Raw genomic sequence first — 13,629 nt, forward strand, 5'->3', positions numbered from 1 at the left:
AAACTAGAAATGTCATCTTGGTCTCGTTTGTTTGTTTTTGTTTTGTTTGTTTGCTTGTGGTTTTTTCTTTTTTTTTTTCCTAAGAGGTGTTGCTGTCCAAAACACTATTGTACTCTTTGTAATGTACAGTAGTATTAGATTTTAAAATAGCCACTAAACCACTGCCTGCTGTCACTGCAGAAAAGCATCACACAAAGCAAAGGCAACTCCTAAAAATGTTTCCTGAAAGGCAGAACTGTGTTTAAGCAAGCAAAATATAAATCTCCACAATTTTATCTGTCCTCCAAAAAAATCTATTTGCTGCTTTTAGTTTTACAGGAACCTAACATTTTTATAATAGCAAGGAAGCACAGAATGCACAAGACGATGTTTCAAAATATAATATTAGAAGCATCAGGCCATCAAGAGGAAATGGAGATGTGTGTGCAGTCATAGCAAGAGCAAAATCCAGCAAGAAGCAGTAGAGAAAATGAATGCAGCTGTAGAAAGGGCTATGAAAAAGAAATAGATGAAATAAAGGGAAATATGAAGGAAATAAATGGCAGCAGATTATTTCACTGGTGTTTTAGGATGTCTTCCTTCTTGATGAGTGTTTTAATGATCTTGATTATCTTTAATTTATTCATTATTTTGAACTGTTAAGTGAAATGCCTAGAAAATATTTCTCTCTCTAGACACAGGACCAATGATTCTGTGAGAGAGGGTCCTGATGCTGCAAACACTTATACAGAAGCTTAGCATGGTGAATGCGCTGAAGACAAAATAAAATTAATTGTCTTCCTAATCCTTTTCAAGTCAGACGTAAATTAGATGATCGGGTTGTCCTCAAGCTAGTGATTCTGTTTCTGAATTGAAAGAGCCTTTGGTAAAAATATTTCCCATTGCTGACATATTTGGGTTTTGAAGAACTCTTGTGCAAACTGTTCTGGAATTCATTTTACTGAACTCCCTTTCAGACTAGGGGTCATGAGAAGTAAAAAAAAGGTAGTGAGTACTTAGCCAATTCCTTAAAAAGTCAAAACTCATTTATGGAAAAATACTTACTGCATGTATCCATTTCTTTGTTGCAAGGCTAGGAACACAGTCACAGAGAGGCAAAGTTGGAGTCATGACCCCAGAGTAAACTGTGGCTGTAACTAGGCAGGATCCAGTTGCATTTAAATGGGAAGTGTGTGAATTTGGAAGATCAGCATTTGCAAGCATGAGAAATTTGGCCCTGCTGTATCAGGGAGTAAATTTTGCACTAATGAGGCACAGATAAACACGTCAAGTGACTCCAGAGTGTGGTTATAAAATCAGGCAGTTTGATTTACCACGCACCAATAGCATTCTTGTGTCTGAATAGGGAAAGAGTCATATGGTTGCACTTCTTCTGAAGTTCAGAAAAGATGGTTTAGAAACATTTAGATCCATTTTTGTCCTACACTTCCTATTATCATTCATACTACCTAAAACAAGTATAAAATGGCTTTATTCTTCAGCACCTTGTATTCATTTTCATCCTGATCTGCATAATACAAATGGAAGGGGAACCAGTGAATCAAGCCATCAATTTGCCTTTTGATGTCATAGATGAGTCAAATTACTTATGGGGAAAATGAACAACTTGAAATTTTGCCACAACATTTACAAAGCAAATGCTAGTCTACTTATAGTTTTATGTTTATTCTCTCAGAATTTAGAACTTTTTCTTTTCTTCACTGAGATGCATCTTCATTGTTTTGGATGCTAACTTCTTAATTTCAATAACTTCCCTTGCTTTACTGTTTAGCCATGCTTGATTTCCTTTTACCTGTTCCGAAGGGATTTCCAGCATATGATATGCACTGGTGCTGAGCTGCCAGTATGGTGTCCTTCAGGGGTCTCTGTGCTACCTGTGATTTAAATATCTTAGCTATCTTTGACTTCTTTTAAGAGACAGTCCTCATTTTTACATAGCTCTCCTTTCTGAAGGTCAGCAAGGCCATAGTGATGCTTTTGGACCTGTTATTCTGTGTGTTTCCTGAATCTAAAAATACTATTGTCACTATTATAAGGAGTTACTTCCTCAAAAATAAATGCTATTTTGGTCTAAGATCAGTTCAAAACTTGTCTATTCAGTAATATACTCTTGTTCTGCCTCTCTGGACAGGCGTTCTGAACACCATCTAGCTTTTCTGTATTGTCTCTTGTCTGGGCCGTTGTATTTCACTCCCTCACATCATTCCATGAAAGTTTAAATACAAGTCTGGCAAGCTGTTACATTCTACTTGCCAAAGAGAGGATTATAAAATAGTAATGGGTCACAGACTGATTTTTAATTCATGCTTCTCACCCCGAAGATTTAAAATAAAATCTGAGACAAACATAAGCTTCAAAGCAAAAGGCAGAAAAAAACCATAGTCTTGGAGGATGCAAGTTTCTAATCAGTCTTTGTTTTCTTGATTTTTATAGCATGCACATGGAAGCTCAATTCTGAATATGCATTCACATACAAAAATGGGCACCTATTTAGTTCCTTTCTGTTACTTTGAATGGTGACATCAGCCTCAGACACAGGCAGTATAGGAGATGTGTAGGAGATGAAGTGCTTGCCCGTCCTCCGCTGCACTTCTTGTGTGCCAGATGTACTCGAGGTCACTCCCAGAAACCAGCTTGCTGCATTCTGCTCTACTCTAAATATTTTGCTGTTCTATTGCAACAAAATGCAGGAGAGTATGAAAGCAAACATATTCTGAGCAAGAAGAGACTATGGCATGGGTTGGAGTATGCAATGATGATAAAATGGTTATCTGAACAGCAGCTGCTGGCAAAACTTCAGGTTGCGTCCAGAGACCTGCTCTCCTTGGGAAGCCAAGGGCCACATTTGTACTACCAAGGTTCTACTATTTATCAAAAATCATCTTGTCACATGTCATATTTAAAAGGTTATAATACAGGCCTTGAAGAGTTTAACTGTTGGTAAACTGAACTGAGGACTGAAAGCTCCTGACACATTGAATTGGGCACACACTGTGCTTGTAGCTCAGTTAGCAAAGGGCAATATTTTTCTGGTTTTTAGCATGGAATCCACAGAAAGCTTGTATACAAAAGGAGTGAAACTGATTTCATAACAGCATTGTTTATGTCATTTGAGAATGAGGCATGACAGCTCTGTCTTAAACCTCTCTTGCCACCATGTTTATTTCAGCCCTTTGCTAAACAGCCATCTTCAGGTGTTGGCATTTTCTGTCCACTGAACAATCTTTAGTGAATTTTGCAGTAATGTTGAATTACTGACCTTTATTTGTATCAATAATGGGTATAAGTGAAGCAAGAATTCAATGAATTGTGTCTGTTTAAAATTTGTTTTTCCTCCCTTATTGTCAAGAGCATATTTAGTGGTCAGGCTGTTGTGGGTTTGTTTATGCCTAGTAGCCAAAAATATACATATATATGATATACATATACATATGTAAAAGTAAAAATATAAATATATATGATCGGTTGCAAGACACTGGGGCTGCAACAAGTTCCAGGCAGTACACCACCACTTTTTGAAGTCAAAACATTAGCAATCTGGTGACCCAGCCTGGGAGATGCTATATATTGTTTCAAATAAATCAGCAATTGCAGCATCTGATAAACCTTATGAAGAGTCACTGCACATAATGGCAAAGCTCACAGTGACATGATGCATTTGGTAGTTTATGTGTTTTCTGATAGACAACAAAAGGCTACTGGATCACCAAGTAGGGGGTTACTGCAGCATAATGGCTACAAAAATAAACTGAATAATTAATGTCAACTTGCATAGGTCATTGTAATATGACATTGATCTCTACCTGTGTTGGCATTACTAATGGATATTTTCCTTTCCAAAATCTGCTCTCTGTCAAAATTTGCCCTTCACTGATTCCATGTTCATTTAGCCTCTTGCATGTTTATTTTAAGTAAACTGCAACGGCACTGTTAGGAGTGCCTATTTTGTAGCTGGAGGCCATGACTTGTCTGCTTAAAGAGCCTCATCTCAGTGTTCCTGATGATGCATTCTTGGGAGAGGTCAGAGCATACACAAGGGCCATGTTTTAATTGTGTTTGCCAAGTGATTTTGAAAGAATAGTATCTGCGACAATGACAATATGTTTGCTGTGATTACTAAGCACATTTATGAGACTTATGGTCTCATCATTATCTTAAAAAAGCCCAGTGACCTTGGTGCTGCATCACTGAACTAGATGAATGATGCAATTCACAGAGATCTGCATACAGTTGCATAATAAAGACTTTGGCCAACACATATTCTCTACTATGGTAGCATTGTAGTTACAATTGAAAAAAAAAAAAACAACAAACCAAACCAAAAAAACCCCACACAAAAACAAACAAACAAAGAAAAAGAAACAAACAAACAAAACAAAGAACCATTAAGTTTTCTTTTGCCATGATATTAAGTGTAGTGGTAATGAGTGAAAACAAGTCATAGGAACACCAAACACACGTAATTGTAAACAGGCCACAGGGAAGTCACCACTTTGCAGTAAACAAGGAGTAGATTTTCAAAGGCACAAAGGTCAGTCCTAGCAAAAGTCATTGACATCTGAGCTCAAGTACTTTGGTGATTTTTCTGACAGCCTCTTGATGAGAACTCCTGAGCAATCAAAGTGCAACTAGCCACCAGGCTACCACAGGCAGTCTCCCAGGGGACTAATGACCCACATATAATTCTGGGTAGAGACAGCTGTAGCAATCAAGCAGAAGTAGCTATCCCAATGTGTGGTTGCAAAATGTGATCCCTGGCCACAACATTGTTCCCTTGTCTTTTTCCAGTTTATTTAACCCTCATCCCTGGACACTGAGTGGCTGCAGCTTGTCTAGCTGAAGCGCTAGCTGCTTCTTAGCTCTAAATGTAGGATGTGGAGTTTGACTGGGCTCTGGCTTTGCTCTTCAGCTTACAAGATTGTTGGTTGCACTTGCTTCTGACTCTTAGCCCCTCTCCTCCTGACTATGCTTCTTAGCCAAAATTTCTTCTTGTTCCTGATTTTTGGTTTCCTGGTTTGTGGTTCTAAGTTCACAGTTTTAGTTATATTCTTAACCATTTCACTGTCTGCATCCTTGTTGTATTTCTTTGACACTCCACCTACCTTCTAGAAAATACAGCACACAGGGGAAGAAGGAGTGCTAGTGAACAATGTGAAAATATTTCTGAAATAAAATCCTATCAGCACTTGGCCATCACTAGTCCTTTTGGTCTACAGCTGACTGTGAAATTAACTGTGCAGTTAGGATAATATGTCGTCTAAACAGTAGTGTTGAGAGAGAGACATCTAATATGTTTTATGAGTAAAAGTAGTATTTTTAATGGAAATACCTTGTTGAAACCCCAAATACGATCAGGGCCTTAGAACTGATAAACTGCATATCTAAATGAAAAGGCTCCAGAAAAGAATACCCTAAGATTTAAAGAGGCATAAAGTGCTGCACTAGATCTCCATTGTGGAACAATATGATAGTCATGCATTACTGTTCAATCTCTCTTCTGAATTGCTAACTGAATGGAGGAAGCACACTGTTGATGCACTGTGGAATGTGAAATAGTTTAGGCAGTTATTCCTTGTGAAAAGTAGTAATGGTACTTGGCTCTTCAGAAGAAGTAGGCGTGATAATCTGATCCACTTTAAAGTGCACTTGTGCATTTTGCTTGGTGAGTCAATTTGCTGAAGGAAGATGATACTAAATGACACTAATAACCACAAAAAGGATGAGTGCAGCATAAATTTGCTTATATTTCAGACATTGTGAACATGGTGCATAGAGATCTGCAGAGTGTTGCAGAGCAGCAGCACTGCGATATATCTCACCTGCATAATGAGTACTGCTGAATAACTGTTGGCACTGTGTAGGAAACCTTTTGACTGAGATATGAGCATACCTAATGCTTCCTGCCTTCTAAAAAGGACCACTTCTCCAAAGAGAAATTCACCCTGGAGACACATGAATTTCTGAGGCCAGACATTGAGGTGATAAGTTTAATGGAGCACTTTGAAGTTTGCTTTACCACCACTCCTGCCTATATACTTATATTCTCTCTTCCCAGCACACCAGTCTGATTATTGATTGGGTCTGGATGCAAAGGAGGAGGCTCAAAACAGTTGCTAAGGTCAGTTGCCAAGAATACCCTGAAGTGCAGCAAGGACCTCCACATAAGTGTCCACCAGAGCCACAACCTGTGTTCGGTGAATAATGTAGACATGTTTTTGCTAAGATAGATCACGCCTGTGTTGCTGATGTCTCCGTCCCTGTTACTGTTGGCCAGAAGATATATGTGTGTACAGCAGGTCAGCTCCTGTGCTATGGCTATAGCTTACCAAGGAGCTATGGTCCCCACATGACCACAGCCCTTACAGGTCCTTCATCTGGTTCCACCAGCTGTAATATTACATGTGTTACGTGATCAAGCAGAATGAAAGACATTTTCCTGTTTCAGACTAATTAAAATTGAACTGTTATAGCATCTCAATAATCATAAAATCATAAAAAATGAGTGTAGGAAAGAACCCTGAGAGGCCATTAAGTCCATTCTCTGCCTCAAAGAAGGATTGACATAATGGATATGGCAGGGTGACTTTCCTTTAAAACTTTAATCTTTCTTTCAGTAGATTTTTCAAAAGACTATATTGAAGATCTGTGCCTACCATAATGGTAGGCTGCATATACTAGACAGTGTATGGTTCTTTTGTGTATATATGTGTATATATAAGTATTTACTAGCAGGGATGTTAAAGCTACACTAGCAATAGACTGCTGGTTATCTGGCTTTGTGTCATTAAGTTACAACAGAGATAATGATGCAAATCAAACTGCTAGAGGACACCTACAGAGTCCAGTTTCAGATTTCACATACATATTGCTGATTGCTGGAAACTCAAAGGCCATACCAGGGGAAAAGTCATTCTATACATGCCCAGTTTCTCACATTTTTTTTCTTAAAAATATACTTCTGGCCACTGTCAGAAAAGCAGTACTGAGACAGATCGGGCTTTGGTCTGACCAAAGACCATAATTCTTATGTCTATAGTTATTCTCATCCTCATGATTACGATGTAGTGCCTAATGGCTGATCAAGAATGATAGCTAGACAAGGCACAAGCAGAGAATAGTGCCTCTTTCCCAGAACAGCTTATGCCAGTAAAATATGACTACTGTAGCAGTACACAATTGATGGCAACATTGCATTAAAACGTTGCAAAGCTTTTCCTCTGTATAGCCTGACTGGTGCACCATAGAAAGCATTTTGCTCTGTAATCACTGCAGTATGGTACTAATGAGCTTGTTAGGATTTGTGTGCTTTACTGCACAGTTTGCATACTTTGTATACTTGGGATACTTCAGTGTTTTCTAGCTGTGCCAGTGGTATTTGCATTCTGATTGCTTAACAAAACAATGCTGAACATTTAAACAGAGTTGTAATGCAAATACAATGCATGGCAACAATAATAATAGCCTTCGTGCCTACAAATCCCTGTGCACATGATGTCACACATTCAGATGGGAATGAACTAGACAGTGTGAAGCTACAGTCATCAGTTTATACATAAATTCCATATATGTGTGTTTACCAACATTTTTAAACAGTTCATGGAGGTAAGGGAAGAAGGTTTTGTCTGTAAGAAAAAGTGGATTGTGGTAAACACACCGAATTGAGACTAAGTCCCCTTGGGTTCAACCCAGGCACATCTCTGGATTTCCTATGGGACCCTGGGAAGTGATTTGGGCTTTGAATCCCAAGGGTGTTTAGTGACATGTCCCACTGATTTCCTTGGGAGGAAAATATCTCTTGGTATCTGGCCTTGGGACTCCACAGCAAGGATAACGATATTTTCACATTTCACAAACATGCAGTAAGGGGAGTTTAACACCTTAAAAATTAACAGGCACTCAAGCAATGGAGCCTAAATTCAACTCTTACAAAATACTCATGAAGTGCCACTTCCCAGACTAGCAAGTTATCTTTTCACTGGATCACAAGCCCCTCATACGCATGGCCTCCAACTTTTAAACTCAATGGACAGCATATCAGATGGGACAGCCCTAATCACGAATGACGTATTTCCTTTCTAGCCTGGTGGACCCAGATGGCCAGCCTCATGCCAGCAAGATGACCTCCTGCCTGCCACATCCTCCTCCTCCTCTGCCTTTTACCTGTTACTGTGCAACACCTCACTTCTCAGTAGCCACATCTCCCTAGCGTGAAGAGATTAAAAAAAGACCTCAGAGGCAGAGTGTCTTTCTCACTATGTTTAAAAAACATTAAAATGTCTAAGAAGCAACCTGAAGAGTAGAAAATATAGATGTACCAAGATCAAGAAGGGTACGAACAAATGTTTGACAACTCGCGTTCCATGCTCGGGAGCACTGATTTTAAACTATGGGGGATGTAAACTACAGCAGGCCTGGGAGAGAGTTTGTTGATATGAGGGATGCATCTCTGTTAAGTCAGCTGAGAGCACTGGAGGTATTAATGCCAGATCCAAACCCTGTACTCACACCTGTGTATATTGGCCTGTCCACTGGCAGGCAGGATAAACTGCAGGAAGGTTTAGCTGTTTGTCCCACAACTGAGCGTTAGGAAATGGATTTTACCAAAAATCAATACTGCTGAAAACCAGACTCCAAGTCTGGGCTATGGAGTGACTCTTACCCAAACATTCAGTATCCCCAACATGTGATGTGTCCTGGTTTCTTGTGGGAAATTCAATACGTCCTGCGGGTCTCCCGACTTTTGGTTCAAAATCACTGTTCGTAGCCATGGATCACAGCAATGCAGCAAGAGCCTGACTGGCAGAACTGGATCCAGTACACTGCTCCCTGTTAGATGGAGTTGGTAAATTGCTCAAGTGACCTTAACCAGGTTCAGCAGTTGTGAGCTAACTCAATTAAGGGCTTTATTTTATAAACAGGTTGTAATGTTTTAAATAAACAAACATCTATAACTCTGTCAGTCAGTCTGTTTCTGCAGGTAATGATCAGTTCAATGAGTTCCAGAAATATTTTTGCAGTAAAATCCACTGATACTTTTATTCCGCAGTCCAGTGTGACAAGACAATGTGTGTGGTCAGCAATAACTCTTTACAACGGTTAATCCATCATATGCTGTTGATATTCTGTTTATTACTGGCTATGTATAGTAACTTTTTTGCCCTTGATAGGGCATACTCCATTTTAGCAAATAGGTGCGCACGTGATTTTTTTGATAGATCTGGTGGAAAGTTTTCATCTAAGATCCTTTTTTCTGACAAGTCTGCCTATTTGTTCAAAGCAGAGATACAAATCTTCATTCCATCTGAACAAACAGCAATATAGTCTGAGTGCTGGAAATTTGAGGGAGAATTAGGCTTTCAACCATCATAAAAACTTTTGAAGGACTGGAAAATCTTTCCCTGTTTTACCTCAGTATGTCCTAGAATGTGCTTAACTGGGCCACATATACCAAAACAAACAAACAAACAAACAAACTAAACCAAAATTTTAGAAGTCACTGGTGGACAGCAATTTTGGTGCAGGAACAGGCAAAATAGATAAAATGGCCAGAAAGAATCAAATTATAAGTCTGGGCTGTTTTCAATTTCAGTAATACAAAGCTGCCTTAAGCTGCTATATCTCAGGTTTTAGTTTACTTGGATAACTGAAAAAGCATTGCATAGATTTGTATTACTTAGACTTGTGGAGAAGAGGAAATTGTGCTATTCTCTGTACTTTTGAATACAAACACAAAGAACTGGGTCAATGCCTTAATCACAGGAGAGCTTGTATTGTTTGCTTATCCCTTTTCTTGTGCAGTGGGCATTTTATAAACTTGCATTCTATTATTAAGTAATTTGAACTGAAATCAAATAGCAAGGAAAAGGAAAGATCAGATTTTTTTGTCAGTCAAAAATGTTTCTTTCATACCAATTAATCTGATCCTAGACAAATATTTCTATAACATCAGAGTAATTAGACTGAACAAACTATTTTCATTATTTTCTTTTTAAGTCAGCTGTTCTTTAGATCAATTTCTTATAAACAACAAGCAGAGAAAATAATTTTCTGCTTCATTTGGGTTGGATCCATTGCCCATCAAAGTCAATAGCAATCCTTTCACAAGATTCACTGGTGTTAAGGTAGAGCTTTTATTGCTTGCTATGGAAACTGAGAACATATACATTCTTGGTAGTGATGGTGGATCCCATTTCAACTGTCATAAACTGTACACCAAACACAGTGTAATAAATATCAACACATATCAAATAATATTAAAACTTTTGCACAGGGAGTCAGTGAATCTTGGAAAAATGCATGAGGGAGGAAGGCAGGTTTGTGTCTCTTGTCTTTTACTTGTTAATCAGTCTGACTGGTGGACAGGCTGGGACCAGTCCTTGGAATTTTTAATACTGGTGATACTCTTGTAACCCTGTTGTACTGGGTCATTTTGCTCAGGCACCATTAGACATGCACAAAGAGATACTGTGATCAAGACATATCTGGTTTCAACATATAAAGCAATATTTTTTTCTCTAATGGAGCTAAAAGATGTGTAGGAGATGCTCATTACCACAGAAAGACAAGCAAAGAGTCTCTGCTGGCCAGAGTCTGTCTTAGTCTCCAGTTGCTGTCCTCCAGCTCCTTGTGTTTCCCCTTAGGATTTTATACCTTTCTATTTTTGTCCTTATGACTTTGCTACAGATTTCCTCACAGCTCTTTCTTGCAGCAATGAATTTCCTCAGCCATCTGAGCCAAAGTTTTGCAGCTGACCGTTGGGCCATTCAGATGAACTACTGCAGAGGTGGGTATGCTACAGATGCTGCTGTGTGCAAATGAAATTGGGTCATTTTCTCTCCGTTCCCTCTCTTCTTCCACAGTCCTTTATCTCCTCACTCTGTCACTATACTGCCCTCATCCATTGTCCTCCCTAAGCCTACTGGTCCCCTTTTCCCCTGCCTCAGCTCCCTCAGAAAGAAGTTCTTGGCAGGATCCTGCATTATGCTGGGGAGAGGTGTGCCAGCAGTAGACTGAGAAGGAAGTAAGCATGCTGGCGACCTCCTGTCTCTTCTTCTCTCCACTGAGGCTGAGTGGCACTGGGAAGCCATTTAGGCAACACCATCCCAGCTCTAGTGAAAAGGATGTGGTGGACAGGAGTGGAAACAGACCCAGAAGTTCAGGGAGTCTGGGCAGTATCAAGCATGGCTAGGCTGGGCCCCCAGATACCAGATCATTCGGTGTTGTTCAGTATGCATTTACATTTTATTGTTCAATACGCATTTACAGCAGAAATTCTGCTATGGTAGCAATGCCTCACTCACTGTATGTTCTTACAGCTGCACCCTCACTATGTGTAAAACAGTGTTTTCTGGTAACTCTGGTCAAGCCATAAAATCTACATTATTTGTCAATCCAGCTCATCATTTTAAAGTAATAGGGAGCACTGATCATGCAGGTGGATCTCCAAGCTGATGCAGAATGGACAATTCCACCCACAGGTTCCTGTAGTAAGGGGAATTACTCTTCCCTCCAAGTCCAAGAAGGTTACTAAACACCATTCTACTGCTCAGGATAGGAAACTAGTGCAAAAAGATTAGATTTTACTCTGAATTATAATGCAGTAAACTTGGAGTAGGGTCATTAGCAAATATCAGTGGGTGGATTGTGGGAATATCAAGACCTGACATGTCTGACCAACATCACATTGCTGGGCAAGAGTAGGATTTAGGTTTAAGGACAGAAAAAAAGACAGTTTTCAACTTTCTGTGGAGTGTAAAATAACTGTGACGTGCCTGACAAAGAATAGTTTGTGTTAGCAAAATTGCTTTCACATTTTTTAATGAAAAAAACTGAAAGCAGATTCCTTTTGGTTCGGACAAACATTAATCAGTAGAAGCAGGTACTTGTAAATAAATTAACTGATGCCATAGCCTTGTCTACACCTCTTTCTCTTCACAAGCAGAGCAATCACAATATACCTCAGGGAAAATGGTCTTATCTAGTATTAGAATCTAAAGAGGTCCTTGGGAAGGAATAAATACAAATCAGAATAAAAATAAAATGTTCGTCTCTAATGAAAAGAGGGAGACTGAATGGTTTGTGATTCCTAGCATCTACAAAATTGAGGTCACTATTGTGAAGGGGATCAGTCAGTTTCTAATCTATTTCTTTAGTGCAGGACTGCCAATTCATCAGAAATTTATAGGGAAAAGTCCAACAGAGCTTGAGGCCTGGGTAGAATTCATTATTCAGTACCCGACTTTCTCTTCATGAGATACATGTTTAGTGCAGCAGCTATATTTTTATCCACGGAAGAACTAACTCTACTTGATCCAAAAGCTTTTCCTTGCTAAAGCTCTGAAAGGTCTCTTGGAGGTGTCTACTCTGTAGCAAGTCCATACATACCCTTAAGGGAATCATGGTGTATGGCCTTATTTACTTCTAAAGCTATTTTTGTCAACTATCAATGCAATGCAAAGATGTACAAGCATATCAGGTAAACTGTGCTTGCTGATCCCATAAATCATGCCTGTAAAATAATTTTCCCAAGCAATGTTTAATGTACAAATTCCTTACATTTAGTGCAAGGAAAAAATAAGTAAACCTGATGATTTTTGCTGTCTTGATGAGTGCCTGCCTTGATTTCTTCCTGTAGGTTTTATTTACTTCTTCACATGAATCTTAAAAACAACGTACCATATGCATACCTTCTCTTTACAGTACATAGGGCAGCAAACGCACGTTATTCCCAGAAGGCTGGGCTCAGAGACTGACCATTACATGCTGGGCTACCCCTGGCTGTGTAGTCTCAGGTGGCTCCTCTATGCTAACAATAAGTTATTACATTATATAGTTAGGGGAAGTGGATGCAAGAAAGGAGGGAGACTGAGAACACATTTTCATTGCAGTATTATGTCTGTCTGCTGCAGTAGGTTTTATTAGCTGTGAACATGGATGAAAGGATTTCATTGAATGCTCCTTTAGTGGTGTTGTCTCTCTCCACCATTTAATGGAAGACATAAAGATTTCAGTTTTAGTTAAGAAAGGAATTATGATCATTGGCTAATAAGTCAGTCGTGTTTCTTGAATAACGGAAGAGTAAGAGGCAAGAGAGAATTTCGGGTAGAGAATAAGACATCCCTCTTAAATGTCCAAGACTCTTAGGGTTTCAGTCTCTATTCCCTTTAGCACCTAAGGCTCCACGTAGATAATTCGCATTCTCTGCCTTTCCATTGTCACTGTGTTTTTCACATGCAAAATGGAAGAATGTATTGAAGCTTTACTGTACAACCTGTCTTTGTTGCTCTTGATGTATGTGCTTATTTTTTTGTAGAAAAAAAATGCAGTTGTGTTAAACTATTTCAACAAGGTGCATAGCAGTCTATTTTTAGGAAAATAAATAGTTTTTCACATGCCTTTCCACTGACTTAGGAAGGGAGAATGACAGAGTCACATTACAGAGTCATAGAAATGCTGTTTAGAAGGCACATCAGAGGAGCACATTGTCCAGCCTCCACCTCAAACGTTACTATCCCCAGTACTGTGTTACGTCAGCTGTGGGTGTCTCTAGACAGGTCCTGAAAACTTGCAGGTGTGTCCACATCATCCACGGGCAACCTGTTCCAGTGCTGCACTCTTGGTGAAGTTTCT

This window comes from Caloenas nicobarica, chromosome 4 (genome assembly GCF_036013445.1).
Source record: "Caloenas nicobarica isolate bCalNic1 chromosome 4, bCalNic1.hap1, whole genome shotgun sequence".
Lineage (NCBI taxonomy): Eukaryota > Metazoa > Chordata > Aves > Columbiformes > Columbidae > Caloenas > Caloenas nicobarica.